This window comes from Palaemon carinicauda, chromosome 6 (assembly GCF_036898095.1).
Source record: "Palaemon carinicauda isolate YSFRI2023 chromosome 6, ASM3689809v2, whole genome shotgun sequence".
NCBI classification, from domain to species: Eukaryota; Metazoa; Arthropoda; class Malacostraca; order Decapoda; family Palaemonidae; genus Palaemon; species Palaemon carinicauda.
In genome coordinates, this window is record NC_090730.1 from 168,617,979 (window position 1) to 168,635,478 (window position 17,500).

The 17,500-nt window shown below is 34.0% G+C and overlaps 1 protein-coding gene across 2 annotated transcripts in view; it reads right to left on the reverse strand.

Moving 5' to 3' along the window:
- Positions 1 to 11,866, reverse strand: part of LOC137642812 (phytanoyl-CoA dioxygenase domain-containing protein 1-like) — a 38,789-nt gene extending 26,923 nt beyond the window's left edge. The window contains exon 1 of one of the 2 annotated variants that reach the window (XM_068375691.1): positions 11,743 to 11,866. The gene's annotated coding sequence lies outside the window, so the exon portion shown is untranslated. Of the gene's footprint in view, positions 1 to 10,533; positions 10,667 to 11,742 lie in introns of those variants that run through there. The other variant, XM_068375693.1, reaches the window with a different exon arrangement.
- Between the last annotated feature and the right edge of the window lie 5,634 nt (positions 11,867 to 17,500).

Genomic DNA, 17,500 nt, shown 5'->3' on the forward strand with positions numbered 1-17,500 from the left:
GTAGATGATGATGAATGGAGTGGTATTGATTTAAAACCTCAAGATAGAGATGACTGGCGAAATCTAACCGAAGCCCTTTGCGTCAATATGCGTAGGAGTAGATGATGATGATGATGATGATATATACATACACAACAAACAACAACCAATACAGACGTTTCTAATCCACTGCAGGACAAAGGCCTCAGGCATGTCCTTAGTCAATGTGAACCTTAAGTATTGAGTACGCAGTGTTGTGGAACTTGGTTTAGATAATATCGGCCATTGAAAGTACACTCGGGCACATTATTCTATCTCATTACTCTTCCTCTTGTTTTCTTTTGTTTTTTATAGTTTATATATGAAAGATTTATTTGAATGTTGTTACTACTCTTAAAGTATTTTATTCTAATTGTTCATTATTTTTCTTGTTTATTTACTTATTTCCTTTCCTCACTTGGCTATTTTTCCTTGTTGGAACCCTTCAGCTTATAACATCATTGTTTTTTAACTAGGGTTGTAGCTTAGGTAATAATAATAATATAACAACAACAATAATAATAATAATAACAATAATAATAATAATGATGATGATAATAATAATAATAATAATAATAATAATAATAAAACAATAATAATGATGATCATAATAACAATATAACAACAATAATAATCATAATAATAATGATGATGATGATAATAATAATAATAATAATAATGATAATATAATAATAATAATGTTAATAATAATAACAACAACAACAATAACAACAGCAACAACAACAACAATAACAACAGCAACAACAACAACAACAATAATAATAATAATAATAATAATATCCAACTGCCTAGGCCGACCGATCACAACCATTTCAAGATACTATAATCACTCAAACGCGCACATAGCCGGTGGGTATTGTTACCAGGCTACAGAAGTTCTTATCAGTCTACAGATAAACCGACCAACCAAACGAACTGTATGTAATCCATAAATAGGAAACGGTCGATAAGAAATATTACTGGAGTCTGACGTCGAAGTAGTAGGTTGGCCAGGCCACCTGCCACCCGTTGAAATACTACCACTAGAGATTTATGGGGTCCTTTGACTGGCCAGACAGTACTACATTGGATCTTTCTCCCTGGTTACGGTTCACCGTTCGTTTGTCTACACCTACACCGGATAGTCTGGCTTGTTCTTTACATTCTCCTCTGTCCTCATACACCTGACAACACTGAGATTACCAAACAATACCTCTTCACCCAAGGGGTTAACTACTGCACAGTAATTGTTCAGTGGCTACTTTCCTCTTGGTAAGGGTAGAATTGACTCTAGCTATGGTAGGCAGCTCTTCTAGGAGATGGACACTACAAAATCAAACCATTGTTCTCTAGTCTTGGGTAGTGACATAGCCTCTGTACCAGGGCATTCCACTGTCTTGGGTTAGAGTTCTCTTGCTTGAGGGTACACTCGGGCACACTACTCTATCTAATTTATATTCCTGCTGCTTTGTTAAAGTTTTTATAGTTTATATAGGAAATATTTATTTCAGTGTTGTTACTGTTCTTGAAACATTTGATGTTTCCTTTCCTCACTGGGCTATTATCCCTGTTGGGGCCCCTGGGCCTGTAGCGTTCTGCTTTTCCAACTGGGATTGTAGCTTAGCAAGTAATAATAATAATAATAATAATAATAATAATAATAATAATAATAATAATAATAATAATAATAACAGGCCTACGCAGTAAACCGTGGCCACTTTGATGGGCAATGACAGAATTAGGGAATTTAGAAACACCAACTAAAGATATTATTATTATTATTATTATTATTATTATTATTATTATTATTATTATTATTAAGCTAAAACCCTAATTGGAAAAGCAGGATGCTATAAGCCCAGGGCCCCAACAGGGAAAATAGCCCAGTGAGGAAAGGAAACAAGGAAAAGTAAAATATTTTAAGAACAGTAACATTAAAATAAATATTTCATATATAAACTAAATAATTTAACAAAACAAGAGGAAGAGAAATTAGATAGAATAGTATGTCCGAGTGTACCCTCAAGCAAGAGAACTCTAACCCAAGACAGTGGAAGGCCATGGTACAGAGGCTATGGCACTACCAAAGACTAAGAGAACAATGGTTTGATTTTGGAGTGTTCTTCTCCTAGAAGAGCTGCTTACCATAGCTAAAATAGTCTCTTCTACCCTTACCAAGAGGAAAGTAGCCACTGAACAATAACATTGCAAGTAGTTAACCCCTTGAGCGAGGAAGAATTGTTTGGTAATCTCAGTGTTGTCAGGTGTATGAGGACAGAGGAGAGTACGTGAAGAATAGGCCAGACTATTCGGTGTGTGTAGGCAAAAGGTAAATGAGCCGTAACCAGAGAGAAGGATCCAATGTATTACTGTCTGGTCAGTCAAAGGACCCTATAACTCTCTAGCGGTAGTATCTCAATGGGTGGCTGGTGCCATGGCCAACCTACTACCTACAGGCCATTGAAGTTAGAAGTAAAAGTATATATATATATATATATATATATATATATATATAAATATATATATATATATATATATATATATATATATATATATATATATATATATATATATACATTCGCAGCTGTCTCCTGATCGCTCACAGCAAACCAATCTAGTATGGTTGGCCATGACTAATATAGCAAACCCTTTCACCTCGTTAAGGCATCCCCACTCAAAAAGGTTATGGGTAAAATATGGTTCTTCTATATTGCATCTTCTATTCAAATTATGTCAAAATTGGACCCATCAAATGCGTAGCGTCTGCTGCGTAATGTCTAGACGAGAGGGTGAGGTTATCCATCTTAGCTGGCTACTGAGCAAATGCGTATGAACTGACGTCATAACAACACACTTTTAGAAACACTTACATACTTGCGTACATGTACTGAAATGATACTGATAAGCAGGGTTTAAACTCGATAATTTGCTATGTGGCCTTTACCTTTAGTGCTAATGCCCTTTACCTTAGATTACCTTAAAACATTTTCCAATTTCCTTAAATTTTAAGCTATACTCAATTCTTTTTAGTGAGGCAGATTTGCACTGACTCGCAGCAGTGCCCTTTTAGCTCGGAAAGTTTCGTGCTCGCTGATTGGTTAGAATTATCTTGTCCAACCAATCAGCGAGCAGGAAACTTTTCCGAGCTAAAAGGGCACTGCTGCGAGTCGGTGCAAATCTGCCTCACTAAAAAGAATTGACTATAGTACACCCGAAATTACCTTAGAATTACCTTGAAACCATGACAATTACTTCTAACTAAAGTAATTTCCTTTAAAGTTTAAACCCTACTGATAAGGTAGAAGCAGGGAACAATTTTGCAGTAAAGTCGCATGGTGGAAAAGGCTGTTGCCGCTGTTGTTATCCAAGAGAAAGTAGAAGAGGATATAAAAATGAAAACGAGTATCATCAACAGAGGATGAAATTCCGTTGATACAAAAACAGTGAGTAACGCTAAACAGGAGAAGAATCACGGATATGAGCTTGAGGAATGCTGCAAAGACCATCGAGTAAAAAAATGGAAAATAATTTGGGGTTAGGAATGGTTGGAAAGATGGTGAAATACACTGGAAAGAAAGTTTTATTATGTATATGAAGAGCAAGTGGTGTGAACATCATGTCCCCTACACAAACTGCACTATTAATCCCCATTCGAAGTGCTACAGAGTCTGAATTTAATCAGTAGTTATACGAACTTTTTACTGGAATCACACGTAGTCATTTCTTGCTCTAGGTTTTCGCCAACCTCCGGATGATGCTCGCGAGCGAAAGTGTTGTAGACTCTCACTACAATATCGCGGTTCGAGGAGCAAATAGGAAAAAGTGTAAACAAAACCGGTCAGCTGACATCGTCATAGCGGCCAGAAGTTTTCTGCCTTGCAGTAATATTTATTCTCAGAAATCTTCTGACTTGCAGTAATATTTATTCTCAGAAATTTTCTGACTGTTGCAGTAATATTCATTCTCAGAAATGTCTGACTGTTGCAGTAATATTTATTTTCAGAAATTTCAGACTGTTGCAGTAATATTTATTCTCAGAAATTTTCTGACTGTTGCAGTAATATTCATTCTCAGAAATTTTCTGACTGTTGCAATAATATTTGATTTCAGAAATTTTGACTGTTGCAGTAATATTTATTCTCAAGAAATTTTCTGACTGTTGCAATAATATTTATTTTCAGAAATTTTCCGACTGTTGCAATAATATTTATTTTCAGAAATCTTCTGACTTGCAGTGATATTTATTCTCAGAAATTTTCTGACTTGCAATAATATTTATTCTCAGAAATCTTCTGACTGTTGCAGTAATATTTATTCTCAGAAATTAAGACTTGCAATAATATTTATTTTCAGAATTCTTCTGACTATTGCAGTAATTTTTATTCTCAAGAAATTTTCTGACTGTTGCAATAATATTTATTTTCAGAAATCTTCTGACTGTTGCAGTGATATTTATTCTCAAGAAATTTTCTGACTGTTGCAATAATATTTATTTTCAGAATTCTTCTGACTGTTGCAGTAATATTTATTTTCAGAAATTTCTGACTGTTGCAGTAATATTTATTTTCATAAATTTTCTGACTGTTGCAGTAATATTTATTCTCAGAAATTTTCTGACTGTTGCAGTAATATTCATTCTCAGAAATTTTCTGACTGTTGCAGTAATATTTATTTTCAAAAAATTTCTGACTGTTGCAGTAATATTTATTATCAGAAATCTTCTGACTGTTGCAGTGATATTTATTCTCAAGAAATTTTCTGACTGTTGCAATAATATTTATTTTCAGAAATCTTCTGACTGTTGCAGTGATATTTATTCTCAAGAAATTTTCTGACTGTTGCAATAATATTTATTTTCAGAAATCTTCTGACTGTTGCAGTGATATTTATTCTCGAGAAATTTTCTGACTGTTGCAATATTTATTTTCGGAAATCTTCTGACTGTTGCAGTGATATTTATTCTCAAGAAATTTTCTGACTGTTGCAATAATATTTACTTTCAGAAATCTTTTGACTGTTGCAGTGATATTAATTCAAGAAATTTTCTGACTATTGCAATAATATTTATTTTCAGAATTCTTCTGACTGTTGCAGTAATATTTATTCTCAGAAATTTCTGACTGTTGCAGTAATATTCATTCTCAGAAATTTTCTGACTGTTGCAGTAATATTCATTCTCAGAAATTTTCTGACTGTTGCAATAATATTTATTCTCAGAAATTTTCTGACTGTTGCAGTAATATTTATTTTCAGAAATTTTCTGACTGTTGCAATAATATTTATTCTCAGAAATCTTCTGACTGTTGCAGTAATATTTATTTTCAGAAATTTTCTGACTGTTGCAATAATATTTATTTTCAGAAATTTTCTGACTTGCAGTAACATTTACTCTCAGAAATTTTCTGACTGTTGTAGTAGTATTTACTATATGAAATTTTCTGACTGTTGTAGTAGTATTTACTATATGAAATTTTCTGACTGTTGCAGTAATATTTATTCTGGGAATACTACGTGAATTGAAGAATAATACAACTACCACAAGGTAGGCCTACTTATGCAGGAGTCAGCATTGATAGGACTGAGGGAGCAGTGGCCGTTGTGTCGTGTTGTGTGTGTGTGTGTGTGTGTGTGTGTGTGTTTTTATCTAGAGCTATATCCAATTAATAAGAATGGCTTAATATTAAAAGAAATAGATAAGAAACAATCACTCCGGTAAGCTATAATGTAACATAAGATAAAATCTAAACTAACTTGTAAATCGGGTCTCCCCCAAACATTGCACATAAAAAAAAGCCTATCACATTCCACTGCCTTTCGTTACCTTTCTTATACCACACTAACAGCATAGACCTAAAAGATGAGTTCAGTGGCCAATTTCCTCTACCTCTTGTTTTGTTAAAGTTTTAATAGTTTATATGAGATATTTATTTTAATGTTACTGTTCTTAAAATATTTTATTTTACCTTGTTTCCTTTCCTTACTGGGCTATTTTCCCTATTGGAGCCCCTGGGCTTATAGCATTCTGCTTTTCCAACTAAGGTTGTGGCTTAGCAATTAATAATAATAATAATAATAATAATAATAATAATAATAATAATTCTAACATTGTAACAAAAAAAAAAAAATGAGTCCATTACAAAAAAGGACCGGAAAATTCAAAACAAATTACTTCATGGGGACGCATCAAACATCTTGACATTGTAATTCTGAGAGTTACAAATCGCACAGTCACTTATTCAAGATGTCTAGTTTTCATCTTCATAAACCGTGGCTAAGCATAATCCGGTATATTATTAGGCCGTCTCCCAGTTGCTACCCGTTTTGAAGTTGCTCGTCAATTTACATCGTTTTTATGATGATTTTCGTTTACCTCATATAACCGTCGCACTGGTGACCGTAATATAAATTCCTCCATTCCTATTTTAATATATAATTATTTACTATCAAGTGCACTGGGAATGCACGGGAGAAGATTGAATAATAGAGATGGACGCAGGCAGGACATATAATGAGAATGCCAGATAATAGATGAGCATTACGAATAACAGAATGGGTCCCTAGAGATTACAAAAAAAGCAGGGGAAGGAAGAGAAGACGATGGATTGACGAGCTACGGTTTCAGATTCTGAGAAAGTTTACGGATGTGGACCGAGATAAAAAAGATCATAAACAGATGCGAATGGAAGGACATGTCTGAGGCCTTTGTTCTGCAGTGGACTAGTAACGGCTGATTTTATATATATATATATATATATATATATATATATATATATATATATATATATATATATATATATATATATATATATATATATATACAGTATAATCAACACAGTATCGTGTTCAAGCAGAAATAGATTTCTACCTAATATTGAGCTCAAACCCTTGTATCTGCCTTGCCTTTCATTTCAAGAAATTTAGGGGGAAATTTGTCTATAAAAACCTGATATTGCCATGATTTAAATGCTATCAATTTAGTCACCTGGTTGGTTGGGAAGTTGGAGTTCCCGAATTCTTTTACATGTAATGTTTGAGGCATCAGTTATTTTGACATCACATTTCTATTTTTCTGTAATTTTTCTTGTGTTCAGGAATAGAGTTTTGAAGAATTTTTTTTTTCTCTGCTTCTCCATTAAGTCAAATTTTGCCGACAGCTGTTTCAGCCAATAACTATGGGCTTTCATCAGGGCATCTCTACAAAGAAATCATTATCCTTATATAATGATGATACATTGATACACACAAAAATGAAAAGAAATTTAAAACCATAAAAAAAAACAAATATGAAAATTTGAAGATATGTTGTCCGAAAGTTCATGAAAATGCTACTGAAGACAGAATCTCCCTGCGTGAGGAGATTCTGGAAAGTCTCCGGGCGTGAAGTTGTAGCGAAGCTAAGGCTTTGTGGAAAATGTTAGATCTTTAATGAAGAAAACTAAATTTAGAAAAGTGTCACCTTAAAATGAGTGAAACATATGATCACAGGTGGTAAGCCCTGTGGGCTTTAATACGGTTTAAAATTTTCAGTTTGTGTTCCAAACACCTTTTATTGGAAAAAAATCTTTAGGCCTACTCTTATAGTCGAAAAGCTAGTCATTAAAAAATTGAGATTTACCCTACATGGTGAGCTCCTTATGAGTTTATGTACTTTCATGATAGATTAGTGTCCCCCACACCATTACTGGGACGGCTCTTGAAAATCTGACTGTTCGAACATCTCGCTATTGCCATAAATTTGGCCACATATAAATCTATCTCAGTAGCAGTGGGTACTCTGATGAATTACTATGCCATATTCTTGTTTGTTCAAGTAACCACAACAGTAGTTCCTTAGCTTTCAAGATAAGTTTGGAAAGTATGCAGTGGAATTTCCTCGTCTGAGGAAACTTTAAACGTTCCACACAGGCTGCTGCAATCCGATATGCAATACTTCAACAATCACAAGCCTCCCATACTCATCCTACCCATAAACAACTTTTGTGTCCCTAATAAGGTAATTTAAAGAAGGTTTCTTCTAATGTACATGAACAGAATACTGATGTATGACCCCATTATTGCAGTGAGGTTTAAGACTCCTCCAAAGGGTAATCGTCGTGTGGCCAATGTAATACACATTGAAGGGCATACATTCTCTCTTCCTGAACATTAAAATTTATAAACTATATCAGTTATAGAGTACTCGGGTACTCTGGATGCACAACTGTTTTATCACCATAAGGGCATTTACAGTACTAAGTTTGGCTTGTTATTGACGTTTAACAACAATATTTCAAACAAAGCCTTTGTTTTTATTTCACATGTCTTCAGTGGTATATTCATGAAATTTGTGCAAAATATCTTCAGAATTTTCATATACTATATATGTTTTGTTTTATGTAATCAGATTTCTTATACAAGGATAATGATTTTGTAGAGATGCCCTGAAGAAAGCCCATAGTTATTGGCTGAAACAGCTGTCGGCAAAATTTAAATAGAGCAGCACAATAACAAATTATGTTTTATTCCTTCAAAACACCAGCTCCGATGACAAGAAAAGACAAAGAAAATGAAACGAGTGCTGTCTTAAAATAATGGATACCACAATTTCTTTACCATTTTAATAAAAATAACCCAAGTAAATTACTATGCCCCGAAAGCAGATACTACATTATATATATATATATATATATATATATATATATATATATATATATATATATATATATATATATCTATATCTATCTATCTATCTATCTATCTATATATATATATATATATACATATATATATATATATATATATATATATACTGTATATATATATATATATATATATATATATATATATATATATATATATATATATATACATATATATAGTAGATCCCCTACATAAGAACAAGATACATTCCGAGAATGGTTTCTTAAGCTTAAAGATTCTCAAGTCCAATATAATTACCCTAAGCTATATCCAACCTACCTCTTACCCTCCATTGCTTTCAGTAAACTAATCTTGCTACTATTAGCCCTATTTTTGTAATTATATAAAATATTCATTGTTTACAGAACAAGAGAGAGCTTGGGCTATTGTCATCCTATGATAGGATAGGTTATCCACTACAATGACAAGGTGGTAAGATAAGTAGCAGCAATGAAAAACTTATAGGAATGCAGAGTACTGTAAAATAGAAATGTACTCAGATGAAGATTTACCAACTGCTTGAATATCTACTTCACAACTGTGCAGCAGTTACCAGAAAAAAAAAACACAAAGTGGTAGAATATATTATAGAAAAAGTCTGATAATCAAGACAAATATTAAGTAAGACGCATAGATGAACATAATTCCCATGTGACCAAGAATTTACTGGCAAACAAAACCCAGGTGAAATTGTATAGAGAAAACAACAAATCTAGAGTAAAATGGATTACCATATAATGCAGATAATTTTGAAAATACAATACATGTATAGGGCATGTATAGTTAATAAGAGAAATTAAGCAGAGCAAGAGTGACGCTTTACGACAATTGGGGTTCAATATATCTAGAACTGTACACCTACAGTAAACTGTATAAACCCATAAGGAATTAAAAAATAATAAAACTGCAAATTTGTTCTGCTCACTATATGAAAGAAATCATTCACCTGAATGACAAATAAGTATTGTATGATTCACCGAGATTACGGCCAGGTTAGGTAGGAGGGTCTGTGCAAAGCAATGAAGCCCATGTTTAGGTTAGGTTAGGTTAAGCTCTGTTTGGGAGGGGAAAGTTAAGATATATATACATATACTGTACACACACACACACACACCGATGTAAATATCTATATGTATATATATATATATATATATATATATATATATATATATATATATATATATATATATATATACATATAGATATTTATTTATTCTATTTGAACCAAGTCTGGATTTTCTTATACACATGCACAACTATTTTGCAGTTATACAAAAAATAATAATATAAAATAAACAGTAGAAGTTAAGCAGAAATTGTAAACTACTGCAATGAAGATCTGTAGGCTAGGCCTACTGTAAAAATGCATGTGAGAACATATTAAATTTTCTTTATTTCCTAATACTTTGCTAAATATAACTATTGGTACCTTAATTAGAAAACATTTAATCCACCTATTGTACATCCAACAATAATGGCAAACTGGAGCCTTTAGGGTTTCATTGTAGTGAATTACATGGCAATGTAACCTAGGAAAAAAACTACTGTTTCTAATAGAAAAAATTACGCTCTCTTCGAAAATGACACTCGTTCCCGTCGCAAATTAATAGTTTCAGAAATATATATACATCTATATCCTCCAATAATGGGGGACCCCCAGTGGGAACTCGGGGTTTTGGGTGGGGAAAACATACTGGGGAATCGATATATAAACGTAAAACAAGCCTTTTCTTCTCTATACATTACCTTCTTGAAATTATAATAACCGGAGGAAAATACACCGTCCTACCAGAACAGTAGGCTCTGGTCCCCTTACACTTAACCTGACCTACTCACCTATATCATGGAGGTAATAGTAAAGAACACCACGCTCTCCATTTACTCCAATATAATGTAATCCTGCAGTTCTCACCTTCCTGCACAGTAATTAGGGGGTTATTTAAATTCTGGGAAAGCAATAATTAGCAAGATATGTTGAAGAGGGGGGAAGGGGTTATAAAAAGGAAATAGCTCGGTTTCTTCACTAAACGACATGGAACTGACGTCAACATAGTCAACCAAACAGAATTCGTGATGCCAGCGTACATTTGATTTACTGTATATTCAAAATATACTTAATTAAAAATGGATTAATTACTCAGAAGTGTCCTTAAAATATGCAATTTACAAATAGTGACACTTTTGAGTAATCACAATGCTTGATTAAGTATATTTTGAATATACAGTATATCAAATGTACGCTGGCATCACGATCTGTTTGGTTGACTTTAACTTGACTATGTTGACGTCAGTTCCATGTTATTTAGTGAGGAAACCGAGCTATTTTCTTTTTATAACCCCTTCTCCCCTCTTCAACATATCTTGCTAATTATTGCTTTCCCAGGATTTAAATAACCACCTAATTACTGTGCAAGAAGGTGAGAACTGCAGGATTACATTATATTGGAGTAAATGGAGAGCGTGGTGTTCTATACTATTACCCAAAAGACTAATTGGGAATGTTTGCAATCTAAAATTAGGATAATAAAAAGTTTGGAAAGCAAGATTTGAAAAGTAACAAAGATTTACCCTTTAATAAACTATAATTATGTGCCGTAGCATTATATTATCTTGCAACATGTATTCTACACATCTAACATTAACCACTAGCACGTAGAATATCCTGCTTCCACCCATTGAAAAGAATTAATAGGAAAAATAGTAATAAGTGAGAATGACCTTAGGCAACGTATATTTCTTTTGACGTATCATTAGTAAATGGGGTCACATATATTTTCTATTTATATAGGGAACTTGTGCATATATTCAAGATAACAAAAAACTTAATATCATGCATTCTTCTAACAATTTTTATAGCAACAGCTATTATTTTCTTTCGAACTATACTGTAACGGAGATACGTTAATTTCGGTTAAAAACGCAAAATTTCAATAATGGAATTCACCATTCGAGAATTTTGTCCGTTTTTTTTTTTTATATAAAACAGCTGTCACACGGTAACATATTTCAATGCAAAAAGAGACCTTTAAATTGTGCATTACTTACCTCAATTACTACCAGCTCTCTCAGTTCTCCCTGTTTTCTCTTATTAAAGGTCTTGAGTCTGCCTCAAGTCATGTTTGTTTCCTTACCGCAGCCGACAAACCTTTACCTGGCAACAGTTTCATGGTTGAATGTCTCATTTGTGGACTTGGCCTGGTTGCAAACAGTTGCAATGGTTGGCCAGTTGCATAATGGCCATGGTGATGTTTACACTTTGAGATTGAACAAAACAAATATAAGTATTTTGGTAGAAACGAGGTAGGAGAGGAACTACTCTTTGCTTTCAAGATAAGGTCCACAACAGACCTCAACGATCACAAAATAAACATTTATCTGATTTTGTGTAGTCAATAATATAGTGCATAAACAAACCATCTAAATTATTACGCCATTAGTGTGAAAAAAATTATAAACTATCTTCAGACAACATTCTATTCTGGAATTCAAGAGCTTAAACTGATTGCAAAATCCGGAAATCACCAATAAGTTGATAACTACTGTTTTGAAGCCTTTGCTGCTTGTCACCTCTTCCAAGGAACCAAGAAAATGAGTAAGTACCAACACAGAGGATTTAAGCTATGTTATTCAATTCTTATATTTGCATATTATAGTTGTTTTCCTTCATATTAATTTTGGAATTGCATGATATTTCATATATATATATATATATATATATATATATATATATATATATATATATATATATATATATATATATATATATGAACATTGTTATAAGAAAATAATGACATTTCGTATAGACTAATGAGGGAAATTTTATGGCACAAACTCATGACAATCATTATTGGCCGTTTTACAAACTCGCCAAAATTCTGAAGCATTTTTTTTCGGTATTTCTTAGGCTTGCAATTAATTTTCTTTAATAAAGCTTTAAATAGGAGTTACTATATTGTATTTTTATAGTTTTAACATAACCGGATATTAAACAATTAAGAGGGACCACCGTGGGAAATATGAGTTTTTGGTCGGGGAATGTATCAACTATCGAAACAGAAGCTGCCTAACCTATCCTAGGATTTCACGCCTTTTCACCAAACCTGCTTCAAACTACCATGGTTTAAAGATCAAAATCGAAATACCTCGTGGTATCCTCTACCTTAACCAAACTAGGATGTCAAGTCTGTCCTTCACTCCCTCATGACCAGTTTAAAATCATAAAATGACTTAATTTCAATGCTGATTATAAGAATTCTTAACCTATCTCAAAGTCTGAGCCGTAATTGGGTTAGGAGCCACTTTTCCTTATATCCATCCCTCCCAGGCCCTCATAACACAATCTGAAACGGTAGGCCTATTGATTGATTGAATTGAATATAGGATTTAGGCATTAAGCCAAGCACTGGGGCATCACTATTCATCGTAAAATAGTGGGATGAATCCTGAAATAATATACTGTGACCTATTAATTAGAAATCCATGTTTCCTTTGACCGCTGTTATCCTTTAAATTTTCTTCAAAAGTACATTAGTCATGCTTATAGGGACAGGGCCTACATGTTGGCTCGCCTAACCAAATGTACTACTGTACATGTAACCTGGCTTAAAGCCAGTCATCCGCCTTGATTCTTAAGGCCTAGACTTGGCTCAAATATGTGGCAATATTATAGGTTATCGGTCAATAGACTTAAGAGGAGATGACGATGATGATGATGATTATAGGTTATGGTACTGTATACATCTTATAGTAAATTATACAGTCAATTCTGATATTATGTTGACATTGCCGAATAATTTTGCTTTCTCTTTTACTGAATTAGTTTGTGTTGCACATTTGAGATATTTTCTCGACATACCAAAAAGAAAAAAAAAAATTCGGCATATAACCCTATTTAACTTTAAGCATTTTTCCCGTGCTTTATGCCCTTAACTACGCCAGGAGTGGGGATAGGACTTCACAGGGTAAAAGATAGTATAGTAGGAATGGATAAACCTATGTAATGATATTCTTTCAATTATAAAGAGGGAAAACGGAAGCTAGGAAGAGTTCCAAAACTTTTAAGACAAAGGAAGACAAATAATAATTAAAACATGTGACTAGAAATTAATACGTTAATGTTCAAGTTATAAATGCGGGAATACTGCAATAGTTGAACAGATGGGAGCGTAGACAGTGCTAAGTAGGACTCTCTTATGGTCGGAAATAAAACCGTTAGGAAATGCACACTTTATTTCGATGAAATATAAGCTCAATTGAAGTGAAAAATAACCATTTTGTTTGTGATAATGACTTTCAATTTTTCAATTGGAGGCTAAGTAAAGAATTTATTCATGAGATTTGAACAGGATGATGTGAAAGTTTTCACTGAGTTTTACCCCCGATTAAAATATTAAAAAAAAAAAAAAAGGGGGGGGGGGGGTTGCTAACAGTAGCCTACTCATCTAGGCCTACCCCCATTTCAACCGCCAGTATATTGACATTTTTACATCCGCCAGCGAAGTTGGAAGGTTATGTTTGACCTCCTGTTTGTTTGTTTGTTTGTTCGTGAACAGCTTCCTGGCCACAATTTAAATTGTAGAATAATGAAACTCGCAGGGATTAACTGTTACGTAAAAAAAACTGGAAATTATTAAATTTTGGAAGGTCAAGGTCACGGTCAAGCAAAATGTCCAATTCACATAATCACCCACAAGTTTGGACATCATTGTCACAGGCAAGGTATATAGAATAAGGGAGAGAGGTTCAGGTTCAGGTTCAGGTTCTGGGGTGAGGCATAGCCTTTACAACGGCGCCTCTGTGTCTTTTAGTTTTGTGTGCTCCTTATTTTCACTAGTTTTTCTCTTTTCATCCACATTTGTTGTAGTATACTTTTCTTATTTTCAATATTCTCTTCACAAAAAAGGAATTTCCCAACTGTTTGTGCACTATCTTCTTCGTATGGTTGTTGGAGCTCAATTGCTTTTATTCTTATATCACTAAACTATGGACAATATAATATAAAGTGGTTAGCATTTTCTTCTACATCACAGAATACACAGTCACTTTAGTCGCGGGGGGGGGGGGGGGGGGGTTAGTTGTGGGGTATTTCCGTGACGCTCCTGGAGGTCAGGGTGGGAGCGGTCAAGGGAACAACTGAACTTAAGTACCTTGGGTCGAAGGGATTAGGCCTGTCTGTAAGTGTGTGTGATGTCCTTCTCACTCTGTTATCTTGTATACCTTTGGTGTTCTTTTGAATTCAGTAGAACTTCAAAAGTTCAAAGTTGGAGCAAATGCTTTTTTGTTGACCAGGCGGACATGAGTCTTTTTATAGTTTATTTATGACATATTTGTTTTTGATATTGTTAATAGTTTATATATGACATGTCTGTTTTGACGTTGTTACTTATTTTAGAATGATTTATTGTTAATTTGTTCTCTTCATTTATTTATTTCCTTTTTTCCTTTCCTCACTGGGCTATTTTTCCCTGTTGGAGCCCCTGGGCTTATAGCATCTTGCTTTTCCAACTAGGGTTGTAGCTTGGATAGTAATAATAATAATGATAATATAGGTCACTGTAATGCACATACAAGATCGTGGATTGGTAATTTTGGATCTCTAATATATAATAGAAACCATAAATTAATATGATTGATAGAACTTGAAAAATATTCAATTAACATTTGACCTGGTATTTATTTACAAAGACTTAATTACAATTTTACAATACATTATTTGATAAACTAACATAAATATACATAGATAACACATAATAGTATCTGGCTTCATAATAGAAATGAGAAATATTTAGTAAAAGTAAAAAAAAAGTAAATCTATGGCATTATTTGGTTAATTTAATGAATCTTTTTCTTTTTTTGCCTACTTGATATAATTTGGGCATTTAGAACTCTCATCCTAAAAAACATCCGACATCTAACAAAAAACATTATTACTTTAAAAGGCAATGATACACAATTTTCAATATGGCGTGCCAAGTCGTATAATACTCTTTTGCCTGGTCTCACTGTATTTTCTCCATTGTATATTTAAACAATTTTTCCATTACCTTTAATTTTTCAAAAACCTCAGCACTTGGTTCCGTTAACCCTTTTACCCCCAAAGGACGTACTGGTACGTTTCACAAAAGCCTTCCCTTTATCCACATGGACGTACCGGTACATCCTTGCAAAAAAATGCTATAAAATTTTTTTTTTTCATATTTTTTATATTTTCTTGAGAAAATTCAGGCATTTTCCAAGAGAATGAGACCAACCTGACCTCTCTATGACAAAAATTAAGGCTGTTAGAGCAATTTAAAAAAAATATACTGCAAAATGTGCTGGGAAAAAAATAACCCCCTGGGGGTTAAGGGTTGGAAATTTCCAAATAGCCTGGGGGTAAAAGGGTTAAAGACCTTGGTGTAATGTTAAATAGGAATATGTTATGCAACGACCAAATAGCAACACTGTTGGCTAAATGTAAAGCAAAAATGGGAATGTTATTCAGACACTTTAAAACAAGGAAAGCTGAACACATGATTATGCTTTACAAAACTTATGTACGTAGTACACTCGAGTACTGCAATGTGATATGGTACCCACACTACCAAAAGGATATTGCGCAAATAGAGAGTGTAAAAAGATCCTATACTGCTAGAATAGAAGAAGTTAAGGACCTTGACTACTGGGAAAGACTGAAATTTTTAAAACTATACAGTCTAGAAAGGAGAAGAGAACGCTACATGATGATACAAGCATGGAAGCAAATAGAAGGAATTACTGAAAACCATGGAGCTAAAAATATCAGAAAGAGCAAGCCGAGGTAGATTAATAGTGCCAAAAAATATACCAGGTAGACTAAGAAAGGCGCACAGGACATTAATCCACTACGCACCAGCATCGATAATGCAGCGACTATTTAATGTGCTGCCAGCTCATCTAAGAAACATATCAGGAGTGAGCGTAGATGTGTTTAAGAATAAGCTAGATAAATACCTATGGTGCATCCCAGACCATCCAAGACTGGAAGATGCAAAATACACTGGAAGATGCATTAGCAACTCTCTGGTGGATATACGAGGTGCCTCACACTGAGGGACCTGGGGGAACCCAAACAAAAAATAAGGCAATAAGGTAAGGCTCTCTCTCTCTCTCTCTCTCTCTCTCTCTCTCTCTCTCTCTCTCTCTCTCATTAGTGCCGCTAATGCACCTCAACTACGGGTTGTGGTGGCTGATATGGTAACGTCCCTGACTGGTGAACACCAGACTGGCGTTCGAGTCCCGCTCAAACTCGTTAGTTTCTTTGGTCGCTGCAAACTCACCATCATGTGAGCTAAAGATGGGGGTTTTTCGGAGAGCCTATAGGTCTATCTGCTGAGTCATCAGTAGCCCTTGCCTGGCCTTCCTTGGTCCTTGGATAGAGAGGGGCTTGTTTGCTGATCATATGTATATATGGTCAGTCTCTAGGGTATTGTCCTGCTTGATAAGGGTAATTTCACTGACCCTTGGCATTCATGAGCGGCCTTTAAACCTTTAAATTGGTGTACTGAAGGCGTCATTTATTGGTCTCAGCAATAAGTAGGCTACGCAAATCCGGATATAGTATCTGGATCCGGATATCTATAAAATTTAATGAGGTCGTCCATGACCTAAGATCTATCTGCTGTGACAATTTTGTCTAAATCCGTCCTGTGGTTTTGACGTAATCCTGTTGACAGACAGACAAACACACAGACTAATAAATAAATAAACCGACTCTATTTCATAACCTCCTTAGCGGAGGTAAAAATTAATGTGTTTATTGGCTCAGTTGAAAATAGATGTTCGA